The following is a 15,312-nucleotide window of genomic DNA, read 5'->3' on the forward strand; positions in this document are numbered from 1 at the left end:
GACAGGTTAAACTATATTGAAAAAACATACATTACGATGATATGGTCACATGTATCAAACAAACTTCGAGACGGAGATAGTTTTCATCCGTAACGGCAGCATAACAAAAGACAATTGCACCTCTAAAACGCGCGTTTCAGAAAACCGGAAGTTGTCGGTCACGCTAAAGAAATAGGTCTTATTTCACGTCAGTACAAGATAAACAAAAAAATTCTCCTCTGACGTCTTCTTGACACCCAGAGGAAGACGAATGAAGTGTGTTTCGGGTCATAGGTGGCGTGACCATATATAGGCAGAGCGTTGAAGCGAGCATACACATCTTGCAATCTTCTTCTTGCTCAGGGAAAGTGCTGTCAAATGACTTATGTTTCACTCAGAGACAAAATTGAAACGGTTTTAGAAACCATAGCTTGTTTTCTATCCAATGGTATTAATTATATGCATATAGTAACAGCAATAATTGAATAAGAGGCAGTTTAATCTGTAGAGGAAATTATGCTAATGCGAAAACAGCACCCCCTGTATTCTCAAGAAGTTAATGTGTGAAAGTTAAATATTTAAAAAAAAAAAAAAATTTGAATTTCGCGCTCTGCCTTTTCAGTGGAATGTGGGAGGAGTTCCGCTAGCGGAACGGGGGGACGAGACAGGTTAAAGGAGGACTGTAGCATGGAGTCTTAAAGGAGGACTGTAGCATCATGAGGTAGTCACCTGAAATGCATTTCATTTAACATGTGTGCCTTTTTAGAAGTTAAGTTGTGGAATTTCTTTCCTTAACCTGTTTGGGATAGGGGGCAGTATTTTCACGTCCGGATGAAAAGCGTGCCCAAAGTAAACTGCCTGCTACTCAGGCCCAGAAGCTAGGATATGCATATAATTGGTAGATTTGGATAGAAAACACTCAAAAGTTTCTAAAACTGTTAAAATAATGTCTGTGAGTATAACATAACTTATTTGGCAGGTGAAACCCCGAGGACAAACCATCCAGGAGGAATTATTTGTTGTTGAGGTGACTCTTTTTTCAAATGGCTTTGTGTGGCACTTTTCTGTGGAACTTGGTTGCAGTTCCTATTGCTTCCACTGGATGTCAACAGTCTTTAGAAATTGGTTGATGTTTTTCTTTAGAGAAATGAAGAAGTACGGCTATTCAGAATGAGGGTCCAGCCTAGTGCTCTCTAATGTTTTGATGTGCGCTCCAGGTCACGCGCTTCACGTTTTTTTTATCCTGTATTGAACACAGTTTATCCCGTCTTAAATTTTCTTGATTATTTACGTTTTAAAATACCTAAAGTTCGATTAGGAAAGTTGTTTGAAATGTTTGGACAGCGTTTACAGGTAACTTATTAGATATTTTGTAGTCATGCTGGGCGAGTTGGAACCGGTGTTTTTTTTTTTATCAACGTGCCCAGAGTGTAACACACTACCCTGCCAGGGACTCAAAATTGACATTTTGGAGGAATTGACGGAATTGATTGAACAAAAGGACCATTTGTGATGTTGTGGCAATGTTGTGTGACAAAACTGCACATTTTCGAGTGGCCTTTTATAATCCCCAGCACAAGGTGCACCTGTGTAATAATCAAGCTGTTCAATCAGCTTCTTGATATGCCACACCTGTCAGGTGGATGGATTATCTTGGCAAAGAATAAATGTTGACTAACGGGGATGTAAAAAATTCTGCAATCTTTTTTGTCAGCTCATGAAACATCCAACACTTTACAACACTTTACATGTTGAGTTTATATTTTTGTTTATTGTATTAACTATCAGTTTTAGGAACATTTACCCAAAATATTTCACCTTATTTTTTACTTTACCCAAAATATGACATCAGCGATAGTTAAAATGTTGAAAATCTGTGAACGTCTAAATAAGAAATTGGTCCATTTAATCAGCATGTGTCGAACCCTTTCAACAACGGGGAGATGTTACTGATGTGCTTTGTATCTTTGATGTAAAAACAAGTTTTGGACTTCCACACAAAATTACTTCTTTAGTTATTTTATGTTTATGGAAGTGTGTAGGTCACATTCTGTATTGTACAGCTATGAAAGTTATATATTTAGAACCACCTGCTGATTGGAATCCAGCGACGTCTGTGTCTTGAGTGTCATAGAACTATCCAGTTTTTTGTGTCCTGACTTGTAAAACAGGATGAAAAAAGTAAGTAATGTAAACATATCAGTAATTACCAGGATGCTCTACAACATTTGTTTTAAAATCACACAAAGATTGTTAACCTGTTAGGCGGGTTGCCCCGATGTCGGTACACTTATGACAACATCCAGCTCTATTGCAGGGCGCGAAATTCAAAATCTATTTTTTTTTTTTTATATTTTACTTTCACACATTAACAAGTCCAATACAGCATTTGAAAGATAAACATCCTTTCAATCCAGCCAACATGTCCGATTTTTTAAATGTTTTACAGAGAAAACACCACATATATTTATGTTAGCTCACCACCAAATAAAAAAGTGGACAGACATGTAGCAGCAGCACAAGTATGATTCAAGTAGCATGCACAAGCCAACCTAACTAACCTAGAACCAACCTAAACATCCTAGAAAAAACTACCTCAGATGACAGTCCTATAACATGTTACACAATAAATCTATGTTTTGTTCATAAAATGTGCATATTTTAGCTATAAATCAGTTTATCATAGCTACATCATAGCTAAAAAAATATACAGACACCAACGTCAACTACTAATTACACCTCATAAAACATTTCAGAAAAACATATGGTGGATAGCTAATGAAAGACAAAGATCGTGTGAATAGAGCCAATATTTCCGATTTTTGAAGTGTTTTACAGCGAAAACACAATATATCGTTATATTAGCTTACAACATTAGCTAGCATACGGCAGCATTGATTCTAGTCAAGCGCTAGCATAGCACAGTTCGACAGATATATGAAAAAGCATCCCAAATTGGGTCCTTATCTTTGTTGATATTCCATCAGAATGTTGTAACGGGGTCCATTGTCCAGTACAGTCTTTAGTTGGGTTCCAGAACGAACTATTTCCCTCTTTGGTTAGCAAGCACAATGGCCGTGCGGCGCTAATCTCTCTTTCTTCAAAAAATTCTTCCAAAGCATCACGTCTAAAGTCCAGAATAAATTGCAATAATATAATTAAAGTATATTGAAAAAACATACTTTAGGATGATTTTGTGACATGTATCAAATAATATCGTAGCCAGAGGTCATATTCACCTTTAACGAGCGTATTCCAGGAGCCGAGTCCAGGTTCTACCTCGCGCCCAGAAAAAAAATTAAACTGCGCAGGTCTCACTAGAAGATGTTGTGTTCAGTCCCTGGAAGAGATATTCGACTACTTTTTGCTCTCACTTCCGCATTACACCCAGATGAAGGCGTGTGACGTGTTTCTACGGTCCTAAGTGACATGCCCTTTTATAGACAAGGTCTTAAAGAGAGCCATAGCATTTTGGAAATCTCAATTCTGGATAGGAAATGGGCTGTGAAAATAGTTCTGTTCAACTTAGAGAAATAATTCAAACGTTTTTAGAAACTATAGACTGTTTTCTATCCAATAGTAGTAAATATATGCATATTGTAAGATCAAAAATTTCTTAAGAGGCCGTTTGAAAATGTGCGCATATTTTCCAGTTTTTTCAATATTTACCCTGCAGCCAGAAGAGGTTAAAACTGACCTCAGGTTATTGAGAGATCTGATTTAGGATTTACCCTCGTAGCAAGGTTGTTTTATCATGTGGAGGTTTCATTCGGGTCTCTATTTAAAAATAACACAGTGTCTTTCGCAGGAGAAAGACCAGAATCAGAGGAACCAGAGCCAGGGACATCCAAACCAGCAAGACGACACCAGTGCTCCCACTGTAGAAAGGGTTGTAACCGGTTATGGGACCTGAAACAGCACGAGAAAATACACACAAGGGAGAAGCCTTACCACTGCTCCCAGTGTGGAAAGAGTTTTAAGCTTTTAGGAACCCTTAACCTCTACAGAGTACCTAACCCGGATCCGGGAGCCCCCCCCCCCCCCCCCCACACACTGATTAGCATCGCTAGCATAGCGTCACAATTAAATAGTAGCATCTAAATATCATTAAATCACAAGTCCAAGACACCCAATGAAAGACACAGATCTTGTGAATAAAACCACCATTTCAGATTTTTTAAATGTTTTACAGGGAAGACAAAATATGTAAATCTATTAGCTAAACACGTTAGCAAAAGACACCATTTTCTTACTCCAACAGTTTCTTACTCCATCAGGTGCTATCACCAATTCGGCTAAACTAAGATATTGATAGCCACAAACCAACAAACAAATTCATAAGATGACAGTCTGATAACATATTTATGGTATAGCATAGTTTTTTTTTTTTAAATGTGCATTTTTCAGGTATAAATCACAGTTCTACATTGCAGCTGCAATCTGATATAGTGCTGATGCAGCTAGAACAATTACAGAGACCAACGTTATATAACTAATTACTTGTCTTAAAACATTTCAGAAAAAATACACAGCGTACAGACATTGAAAACCCAACATCTGGTGAATCCAAACAATATTTCAGATTTTTTAAATGTTTTATAGCGAAAACAAAATGTATCGCTAAATTAGCATAACCAGGCCAGCCAGAACCGGCTGGACGCGCCCGACCAGTTCACATGCACGACAGATATATGAAATAACATCGTAAATTGGGTCTTACTATTGCTGGTCTTTCATCAGAATGTTGATCAAGGTGTCCTTAGTCCTGATGAGTCGTTCAATCCATTCACAATGGCAACCTCCCCTCTTCATTTAGCCTGGGTACTGGTCGACTGGCACGGTCCATGTCCAAAGTTAAAAAACTCAAAGAACGGAACACGGCAAAACTCCCGAAAAAATTCTAATAATCTGATTAAACTATATTGAAAAAACATACATTACGGTGATATGGTCACATGTATCAAACAAACTTCGACACGGAGATAGTTTTCATCCGTAACGTCAGCATAACAAAAGACAATGGCACCTCTGAAAACGCGCATCTCAGAAACCGGAAGTTGTCGGTCACGCTAAAGAAATAGGTCTTATTTCACGTCAGTACAAGATAAACAAAAAATTTCTCCTCTGACGTCTTCCAGACACCCAGAGGAAGAAGAAGGAAGTGTGTTTCGGGTCATAGGTCGCGTGACCATATATAGGCAGAGCTTTGAAGCGAGCATACACATCTTGCAATCTTCTTCTGGCTCAGGGAAAGTGCTGTGAAATGACCTGTGTTTGACTCAGAGACAAAATTGGAACGGTTTTAGAAACCATAGCTTGTTTTCTATCCAATGGCATATGGTTATATGCATATAGTAACAGCAATAATTGAATAAGAGGCAGTTTAATCTGTAGAGGCAATTATGCTAATGCGAAACAGCACCCCCTGTATTCTCAAGAAGTTAAAGCTCATGAGAGAATACACACAGGGGAGAAGCCTTACCACTGCTCCCATTGTGGAAAGAGTTTTAAGGTTTTAGGAAACCTTAAAGCTCATGAGAGAATACACACAGGGGAGAAGCCTTACCACTGCACCCAGTGTGGAAAGTGTTTCAATCAGCCAGGGCATCTGAAATGGCACAAGAGAATACACACAGGGGAGAAGCCTTACCACTGCACCCAGTGTGGAAAGTGTTTCAATCGGCCAGGGCATCTGAAATGGCACGAGAGAATACACACAGGGGAGAAGCCTTTCCACTGCTCCCGGTGTGGAACGAGTTTTACGCTTTTAGGAACCCTTAAAGCTCACGAGAGAATACACACGGGGGAGAAGCCTTACCACTGCTCCCAATGTGGACAGTGTTTCAGCCAGAAAGGAAACCTGAACAAACACGAGAGAATACACACAGGGGAGAAGCCTTACCACTGCTCCCAGTGTGGAAAGTGTTTCAACCGGTCAGGGGAGCTGAAACAACACGAGAGAATACACACAGGGGAGAAGCCTTTCCACTGCTCCCGGTGTGGAAAGAGTTTTACGCTTTTAGGAAACCTTAAAGCTCATGAGAGAATACACACAGGGGAGAAGCCTTACCACTGCTCCATGTGTGGAAAGAGTTTTAACCAGAAAAGCAACCTGAACCAACATGAGAAAATACACAGAGGGGGGAAGCCTTACCACTCCTCCCAGGGTGCAAAGTTTTTGCCCATTTAGGAAGCCTGAAAGAACACATGAGACTACACACAGAGGAGAAGGCTTAGAAATTGCTCAGACTGGGAAAACATATTACTCATCACAGTCACTTGAACGTCATGAGAGAATCCACACATAAGAGAAGAATTACTTGTATATTGATATTTCCCATCTCATTGACTTAAAATTCATCAGAGAACATACACAGTGCTCCCATTGTCTTATATTGTTGACTGATAATGTGTTTACTTGTTTTTACCGTATGAAATTAAATGGTACAAGGTATACTCAAACATATATTTGTTTGTTTTTATTAGAAAACATGACTTTAATATGGAGTATGTCAGTTTGAATATAGAGTAGATCAGATTCCATGTGTTTAAATGGTCCTTTTTAAACTCTGTGTGTGTTTATCTGTGTGTGTCATTCCTCCAGCACTACAGATAATACAGTGATATTTGGATGTGATGCATTTGCTCCATTGTTGACATTTGCATTTTTGGCCCACTGATGATTTAATGAAATTAAAATGTTCAGACTCTGTAATGGAAAATGTTAATTGTATGTTTGTCCACATAACTGATTATGTGACTAACCTTGTGAAACTCTCCTATTATAAGCTCCTGTTCTTGGGAGTATCATTCTGTGTTGCAAACCAATTTGCACCCGGTTCCTTGTATGAATAAAGTCCCGCCCAGGAACAGGAAACTATAAAGATATGTGCTCATCACCCAATGCTTCAGGAATTCAGACTGTCTACACTGCGGTGTGTAATTCTGTTATTCTCTCTGAGCTCAGAAATAAAGAATCTTGGTTTGACTTGGACTCCAGCAGATCCTTATTTTATAATATCCACCACAACTCTCCCACGGATTGCTGTTTATTATTGTCTCAATGAAGAGTTCCTCGTTCAACTTTTCTGGGGTCATTTACAAGCCTCCCACTGGTTGAATAAACGTTGTTTCCACGTACTTTCAACAAAACGAATCCATGTGATGATGATAGATGTAGAAAACTGATTGGATTTGTAAAAAGCCATCAACATCAGTTATTTTTAGTTATTTTTCATCCAACTGGCAACCTAAATCCAATGACAGGTGACATTTTGTGTTGATTTCATGTTGAATTCACTTTAGTTGACGACTCAAAGAAATGTAAATAGAAACTAGATGTTGAACTGATGTCTGTGCCCAGTAGGCTGGTTTGAATAAGTAGCAGGTGTTGGATCAATATCCACCTTAGTAGATAAGTTTCCATGTAATTTGAGACAGATTTTCATGTGAATATTCAGAAATCTGCATAAAACAATATACTCCTTTTCCCACTAGAAATTTTTCTATCAAACAGACTCATTGCAGATAAAAGGCTTTGCGTGACAAAACTTAAATATAAATATTTGAGCATAAAGGAGTTTCCACCGCCATTTCTCGCTTAAACATTTTTACTGACACAAAACGACCCCACCATGTAAAACGAACTAACATATCGTCTGTCGGCTTTTATAAAATTGTAAAGGCATATCCTGTTTCCATCAGCCTGGTCATTACTTTTGAAATGGTTGGATCAATATCCACCTTCATGATATGGATGAACCTCTGATAATCAAGTGATATTTAGAATGTCTGAGTAGTTCTATATGATGTCATAATACACCCCTCTGATAATAGGTTGACTGGGGAGGTGATGTACCACAGTCAAAGTCCTGCAATAAGAGCTAAGAGACTAATATTTGTGTAAACTATATAAACTGTTTACAATTTGGCTCATGCATCCTCCCTTCTCTCCCCTGTAATGATTCCCCAGGTTGTTGCTGTAAATGACAATATGTTCTCAGTTGACTTACCTTGTTAAATAAATAATAACCATGTTTCCAGCCAAAGTTTATTCATTAGGATATATACAAATATGATGATGTCATAGTGATTTCATGACATGTGAATGAACAAGCCTTTTCATACTTTATAACATGGCTATATACAATGCCTTCAGAAAGTATTCAGACCCCTTGACTTTTTTCCACATTTTGTTACGTTACAGCCTTATTCTAAAATGTATTAAATCATTTTTTCCCCTCATCAATCTACACACAATATCCCATTATGACATCACAATATCCCATAATGACAAAACAAAAACAGGTCTTTAGAAATTGTTGCAAATTTTATTTTATTTTTTAACAACTGAAAAATAAAATGTTCATAAGTATTCAGACCCTTTACTCAGTACTTTGTTGAAGCCCCTTTGGCAGCGATTACAGCATTGAGTCTTCTTGGGTATGACGCTACAAGCTTGGCACACCTGTATTTGGGGAGTTTCTCCCATTCTTCTCTGCAGACTCTCTCAAGCTCTGTCAGGTTGGATGGGGAGCGTCGCTGCACAGCTATTTTCAGGTCTCTCCAGAGATGTTAGACCAGGTTCAAGTCCGGGCTCTGGCTCGGCCACTCAAGGACATTCAGAGACCAGAGACTTGACCCGAAGCCACTACTGCATTGTCTTGGCTGTGTGCTTTGGGTTGTTGTCCTGTTGGAAGGTGAACCTTCGCCCCCAGTCTGAGGTCCTGAGTGCTCTGGAGCAGGTTTTCATCAAGGATCTCTCTGTACTTTGCTCGGTTCATCTTTCCCTTGATCCTGACTAATCTCCTAGTCCCTGCTGCTGAAAAACATCCCCACAGCATGATGCTGCCACCACCATGCTTCCCCCCAGGGATGGTGCCAGGTTTCCTCCAGACGTGACGCTTGGCATTCAGGCCAAAGAGTTCAATCTTGGTTTCATCAGACGAGAGAATCTGGTTTCTCATGGTCTGAAAGTCCTTTTGATGCCTTTTGGCAAACTCCAAGTGGGCTGTCATGTGCATTTTACTGAGGGGGGGCTTCCGTCAGGCCACTCTACCATAAAGGCTTGATTGGTGGAGAGGTGGAGAGATGGTTGTTACATTTAACATTTAAGTCATTTAGCAGACGCTCTTATCCAGAGCGACTTACAAATTGGTGCATTCACCTTATGACATCCAGTGGAACAGCCACTTTACAATAGTGCATCTAGATCATTTTAAGGGGGGGGGGGGGGGGGGGGCAGAAGGATTGCTTTATCCTAGGTATTCCTTGAAGAGGTGGGGTTTCAGGTGTCTCCGGAAGGTGGTGATTGACTCCGCTGTCCTGGCGTCGTGAGGGAGTTTGTTCCACCATTGGGGTGCCAGAGCAGCGAACAGTTTTGACTGGGCTGAGCGGGAACTGTACTTCCTCAGTGGTAGGGAGGCGAGCAGGCCAGAGGTGGATGAACGCAGTGCCCTTGTTTGGGTGTAGGGCCTGATCAGAGCCTGAAGGTACTGAGGTGCCGTTCCCCTCACAGCTCCGTAGGCAAGCACCATGGTCTTGTAGCGGATGCGAGCTTCAACTGGAAGCCAGTGGAGAGAGCGGAGGAGCGGGGTGACGTGAGAGAACTTGGGAAGGTTGAACACCAGACGGGCTGCGGCGTTCTGGATGAGTTGTAGGGGTTTAATGGCACAGGCAGGGAGCCCAGCCAACAGCGAGTTGCAGTAATCCAGACGGGAGATGACAAGTGCCTGGATTAGGACCTGCGCCGCTTCCTGTGTGAGGCAGGGTCGTACTCTGCGGATGTTGTAGAGCATGAACCTACAGGAACGGGCCACCGCCTTGATGTTGGTGGAGAACGACAGGGTGTTGTCCAGGATCACGCCAAGGTTCTTAGCGCTCTGGGAGGAGGACACAATGGAGTTGTCAACCGTGATGGCGAGATCATGGAACGGACAGTCCTTCCCCGGGAGGAAGAGCAGCTCCGTCTTGCCGAGGTTCAGCTTGAGGTGGTGATCCGTCATCCACACTGATATGTCTGCCAGACATGCAGAGATGCGATTCGCCACCTGGTCATCAGAAGGGGGAAAGGAGAAGATTAATTGTGTGTCGTCTGCATAGCAATGATAGGAGAGACCATGTGAGGTTATGACAGAGCCAAGTGACTTGGTGTATAGCGAGAATAGGAGAGGGCCTAGAACAGAGCCCTGGGGGACACCAGTGGTGAGAGCGCGTGGTGAGGAGACAGATTCTCGCCACGCCACCTGGTAGGAGCGACCTGTCAGGTAGGACGCAATCCAAGCGTGGGCCGCGCCGGAGATGCCCAACTCGGAGAGGGTGGAGAGGAGGATCTGATGGTTCACAGTATCGAAGGCAGCCGATAGGTCTAGAAGGATGAGAGCAGAGGAGAGAGAGTTAGCTTTAGCAGTGCGGAGCGCCTCCGTGATACAGAGAAGAGCAGTCTCAGTTGAGTGACTAGTCTTGAAACCTGACTGATTTGGATCAAGAAGGTCATTCTGAGAGAGATAGCAGGAGAGCTGGCCAAGGACGGCACGTTCAAGAGTTTTGGAGAGAAAAGAAAGACGGGATACTGGTCTGTAGTTGTTGACATCGGAGGGATCGAGTGTAGGTTTTTTCAGAAGGGGTGCAACTCTCGCTCTCTTGAAGACGGAAGGGACGTAGCCAGCGGTCAGGGATGAGTTGATGAGCGAGGTGAGGTAAGGTAGAAGGTCTCCGGAAATGGTCTGGAGAAGAGAGGAGGGGATAGGGTCAAGCGGGCAGGTTGTTGGGCGGCCGGCCGTCACAAGACGCGAGATTTCATCTGGAGAGAGAGGGGAGAAAGAGGTCAAAGCACAGGGTTGGGCAGTGTGAGCAGAACCAGCGGTGTCGTTTGACTTAGCAAACGAGGATCGGATGTCGTCGACCTTCTTTTCAAAATGGTTGACGAAGTCGTCTGCAGAGAGGGAGGAGGGGGGGGGAGGGGGAGGAGGATTCAGGAGGGAGGAGAAGGTGGCAAAGAGCTTCCTAGGGTTAGAGGCAGATGCTTGGAATTTAGAGTGGTAGAAAGTGGCTTTAGCAGCAGAGACAGAAGAGGAAAATGTAGAGAGGAGGGAGTGAAAGGATGCCAGGTCCGCAGGGAGGCGAGTTTTCCTCCATTTCCGCTCGGCTGCCCGGAGCCCTGTTCTGTGAGCTCGCAATGAGTCGTCGAGCCACGGAGCGGGAGGGGAGGACCGAGCCGGCCTGGAGGATAGGGGACATAGAGAGTCAAAGGATGCAGAAAGGGAGGAGAGGAGGGTTGAGGCAGAATCAGGAGATAGGTTGGAGAAGGTTTGGGCAGAGGGAAGAGATGATAGGATGGAAGAGGAGAGAGTAGCGGGGGAGAGAGAGCGGAGGTTGGGACGGCGCGATACCATCCGAGTAGGGGCAGTGTGGGAAGTGTTGGATGAGAGCGAGAGGGAAAAGGATACAAGGTAGTGGTCGGAGACTTGGAGGGGAGTTGCAATGAGGTTAGTGGAAGAACAGCATCTAGTAAAGATGAGGTCAAGCGTATTGCCTGCCTTGTGAGTAGGGGGGGAAGGTGAGAGGGTGAGGTCAAAAGAGGAGAGGAGTGGAAAGAAGGAGGCAGAGAGGAATGAGTCAAAGGTAGACATGGGGAGGTTAAAGTCACCCAGAACTGTGAGAGGTGAGCCGTCCTCAGGAAAGGAGCTTATCAAGGCATCAAGCTCATTGATGAACTCTCCAAGGGAACCTGGAGGGCGATAAATGATAAGGATGTTAAGCTTGAAAGGGCTGGTAACTGTGACAGCATGGAATTCAAAGGAGGCGATAGACAGATGGGTAAGGGGAGAAAGAGAGAATGACCACTTGGGAGAGATGAGGATCCCGGTGCCACCACCCCGCTGACCAGAAGGTCTCGGGGTGTGCGAGAACACGTGGGCAGACGAAGAGAGAGCAGTAGGAGTAGCAGTGTTATCTGTGGTGAGCCATGTTTCCGTCAGTGCCAGGAAGTCGAGGGACTGGAGGGACGCATAGGCTGAGATGAGCTCTGCCTTGTTGGCCGCAGATCGGCAGTTCCAGAGGCTACCGGAGACCTGGAACTCCACGTGGGTCGTGCGGGCTGGGACCACCAGGTTAGGGTGGGCGCGGCCACGCGGTGTGAAGCGTTTGTATGGTCTGTGCAGAGAGGAGAGAACAGGGATAGACAGACACATGGTTGACAGGCTACAGAAGAGGCTACGCTAATGCAAAGGAGATTAGAATGACAAGTGGGCTACACGTCTCGAATGTTCAGAAAGTTAAGCTTACGTTGCAGAAAAATAAAAATAAAATACAAGATCTTATTGACTAAAATGATATAGTACTGCTGGCTGGTGAAGTAGCCTGGCTAGCAGTGGCTACGTTGTTGAAAGTGAAGCTGGCTAGGTAACCTCGACAATTTCACTAGATTTCTCTAAACTACACAATTATCGTGGATACAAGGACAGCAAAGACAACTAGCTAACACTACGCTAATCAAGTCGTTCCGTTGTAATGTAAGTTTCTACAGTGCTGCTATTCGGTAGAAGTTGGCTAGCTAGCAGCGTTGGCTAGGTAGGAGGACGGCAGCGCGGCAGGCGAAAAAATAGCTGGCTAGCTAACCGATAATTACTCAAAGCTACACAATTATCTTAGATACAAAGATAGCAGAGAAAACTATGTAGCTAGCTAACACTTGTCCTTCTGGAAGGTTCTCCCATCTCCACAGAAGAACTCTAGAGCTCTGTCAGAGTGACCATCGGGTTCTTGGTCACCTCCCTGACCAAGGCCCATCTCCCCCGACTGCTCAGTTTGGCTGTGCCGCCAGCTCTAGGAAGAGTCTTGGTGGTTCCAAACTTCTTCCATTTTAGAATGATGGAGGCCACTGTGTTCTTGGGGACCTTCAATGCTGCAGAAATGTGTTGGGACCCTTCCCAAGATCTGTGCCTCGACCCAATTCTGTCTCGGAGCTCTACAGACCATTCCTTCTACCTCATGGCTTGGTTTTTACCCTGACAGTCTCATATAAAGGGTCTGAATACTTACTGTTTTGTAAAGGTATATTTTTTATCTTTAATAAATGTTTCTAAAAACCTGTTTTTGCTTTGTAATTAGATGTTTTATATTTAACTAGGCAAGTCAGTTAAGAACAATTTCTTATTTACAATGACGGCCTACCGCTGAACAGTGCCTTGTTCAGGGTCAGAACAACAGAGTTTTACCTTGTCAGCTCAGGGATTCGATCCATCAACCTTATGGTTACTAGCCCAATGCTCTAACCAATAGGCTAGCTGCCACCCCAAATGATGGGCTATTGTGTGTAGATTGCTGAATATATATATATTTTTTAAATCCATTTTCAAATAAGGCTGTAACGTAACAAAATGTGGAAAAAGTAAAGGGGTCTGAATACTTTCCGAATGCACTGAACAAACATCACATTGAATATTCACCTCACTTTTGAAAAGCTCCATGAGGAAGAAAGAATTCCCAGATGATCTTTTAGATGTTCTGTCTTCAGGATGTTCTGGGTTGATGGCTGTTGGAGAGGGGAGGGGCAGTTGAGTGAGCTGGGGGCCTTTTATGGCCCTGCCTCTGGGAGCCTCTCAGCTTGTGACATGATGAGAGAGAGTGAGAGAGGGCCGACTTGTAAGATATTTTGTGCTATAAACGTACTTCTATTTGAAGAGCTTTTTGACCATTCAGGGACCTAATCTCAAGCAGTCATGAAAACATGAAAAAAATATTGTCCACACGAAAGACTGAATTTGGTAATAAAAAAGATTTTTGACAAGTTATATGCATGAAAATAAAGATGTTAAAAAAAATGTGACATTTTGGAGCGTTTTTTGCAGACTATATGAGAGGAATAAGCCTTGTTGTGGATACATGTCTATAAAGATAGACTGGTATTAGATATCTGAACCATTTTTGGGGCACATGTTGACAAGATGTTGGGGAATCACTGGAGGGGAATATTGACCAACTGAGCATCTCAGTGTACAGCTCAATAAACACAATAGTAGTTTTGTTACATTTCAGTCTTCTGTGATGAAGTGTCATATTGGGATGCAAACTCAAACATGAATACATTTAATCTGTATCTGACATGGTACTGGTGTCTTCTTTTTTAAAGCCCATAACCATGTGTGTGATGTGTAAACAACAAAGGGCACCCCCCCATAAAAAGATCCTGCGACAGAAAGCTGCACAATATGTTGAGTAAAGTATTTTGTTAACCATGACTATATCAAACCCAACTCCATGTGTTGCCACTATCATGTATCCTACCATGACTATATCCAACCCAACTCCATGTAATGCCACTATCATGTATCCTACCATGACTATATCCAACCCAACTCCATGTAATGCCACTATCATGTATCCTACCATGACTATATCCAACCAAGCTCCATGTGTTGCCACTATCATGTATCCTACCATGAATTTATCAAACCCTACTCCATGTGTTGCCACTATCGTGTATCCTACCATGACTATATCCAACCCTACTCCATGTGTTGCCTCTATCATGTATTCTACCATGACTATATCCAACCCAACTCCATGTGTTGTCACTATCATGTATCCTACCATTACTATATCCAACCCTACTCCATGTGTTGCCTCTATCATGTATCCTACCATGACTAAATCCAACCCAACTACATGTGTTGCCACTATCATGTATCCTACTTGGCTGAAGCTTTGATCCAATGGAAGAAGTATTAAGGAGCAGGGAGGTTAAAGGTCACTTCAGGATACAGCTGTTACTCTACAACAGTAAACATGTGTACTGTTGGGGGTACTGGAGGACCAGCATTGGGAAACACTGCTTTACACTCTCCTAGATAATGTGTTACTGTTGGGGGTAGTGGAGGATCAGGATTGGTTAACACTGCTCTACACTATCCTAGATAATGTGTTACTGGTGTAGAGAGGAGTAGGATTGGTTAACACTGCTCTACACTCTCCTAGATAATGTGTTACTGGTGTAGAGAGGAGTAGGATTGGTTAACACTGCTCTACACTCTCCTAGATAATGTGTTACTGGTGTAGAGAGGAGTAGGATTGGTTAACACTGCTCTACACTCTCCTAGATAATGTGTTACTGGTGTAGAGAGGAGTAGGATTGGTTAACACTGCTCTACACTCTCCTAGATAATGTGTTACTGGTGTAGAGAGGAGTAGGATTGGTTAACACTGCTCTACACTCTCCTAGATAATGTGTTACTGGTGTAGAGAGGAGCAGGATTGGTTAACACTGCTCTACACTCTCCTAGATAATGTGTTACTGGTATAGAGAGGAGTAGGATTGGTTAACACTGCTCTACA

This window comes from Salvelinus fontinalis, unplaced genomic scaffold, assembly GCF_029448725.1.
Source record: "Salvelinus fontinalis isolate EN_2023a unplaced genomic scaffold, ASM2944872v1 scaffold_1544, whole genome shotgun sequence".
NCBI classification, from domain to species: domain Eukaryota; kingdom Metazoa; phylum Chordata; class Actinopteri; order Salmoniformes; family Salmonidae; genus Salvelinus; species Salvelinus fontinalis.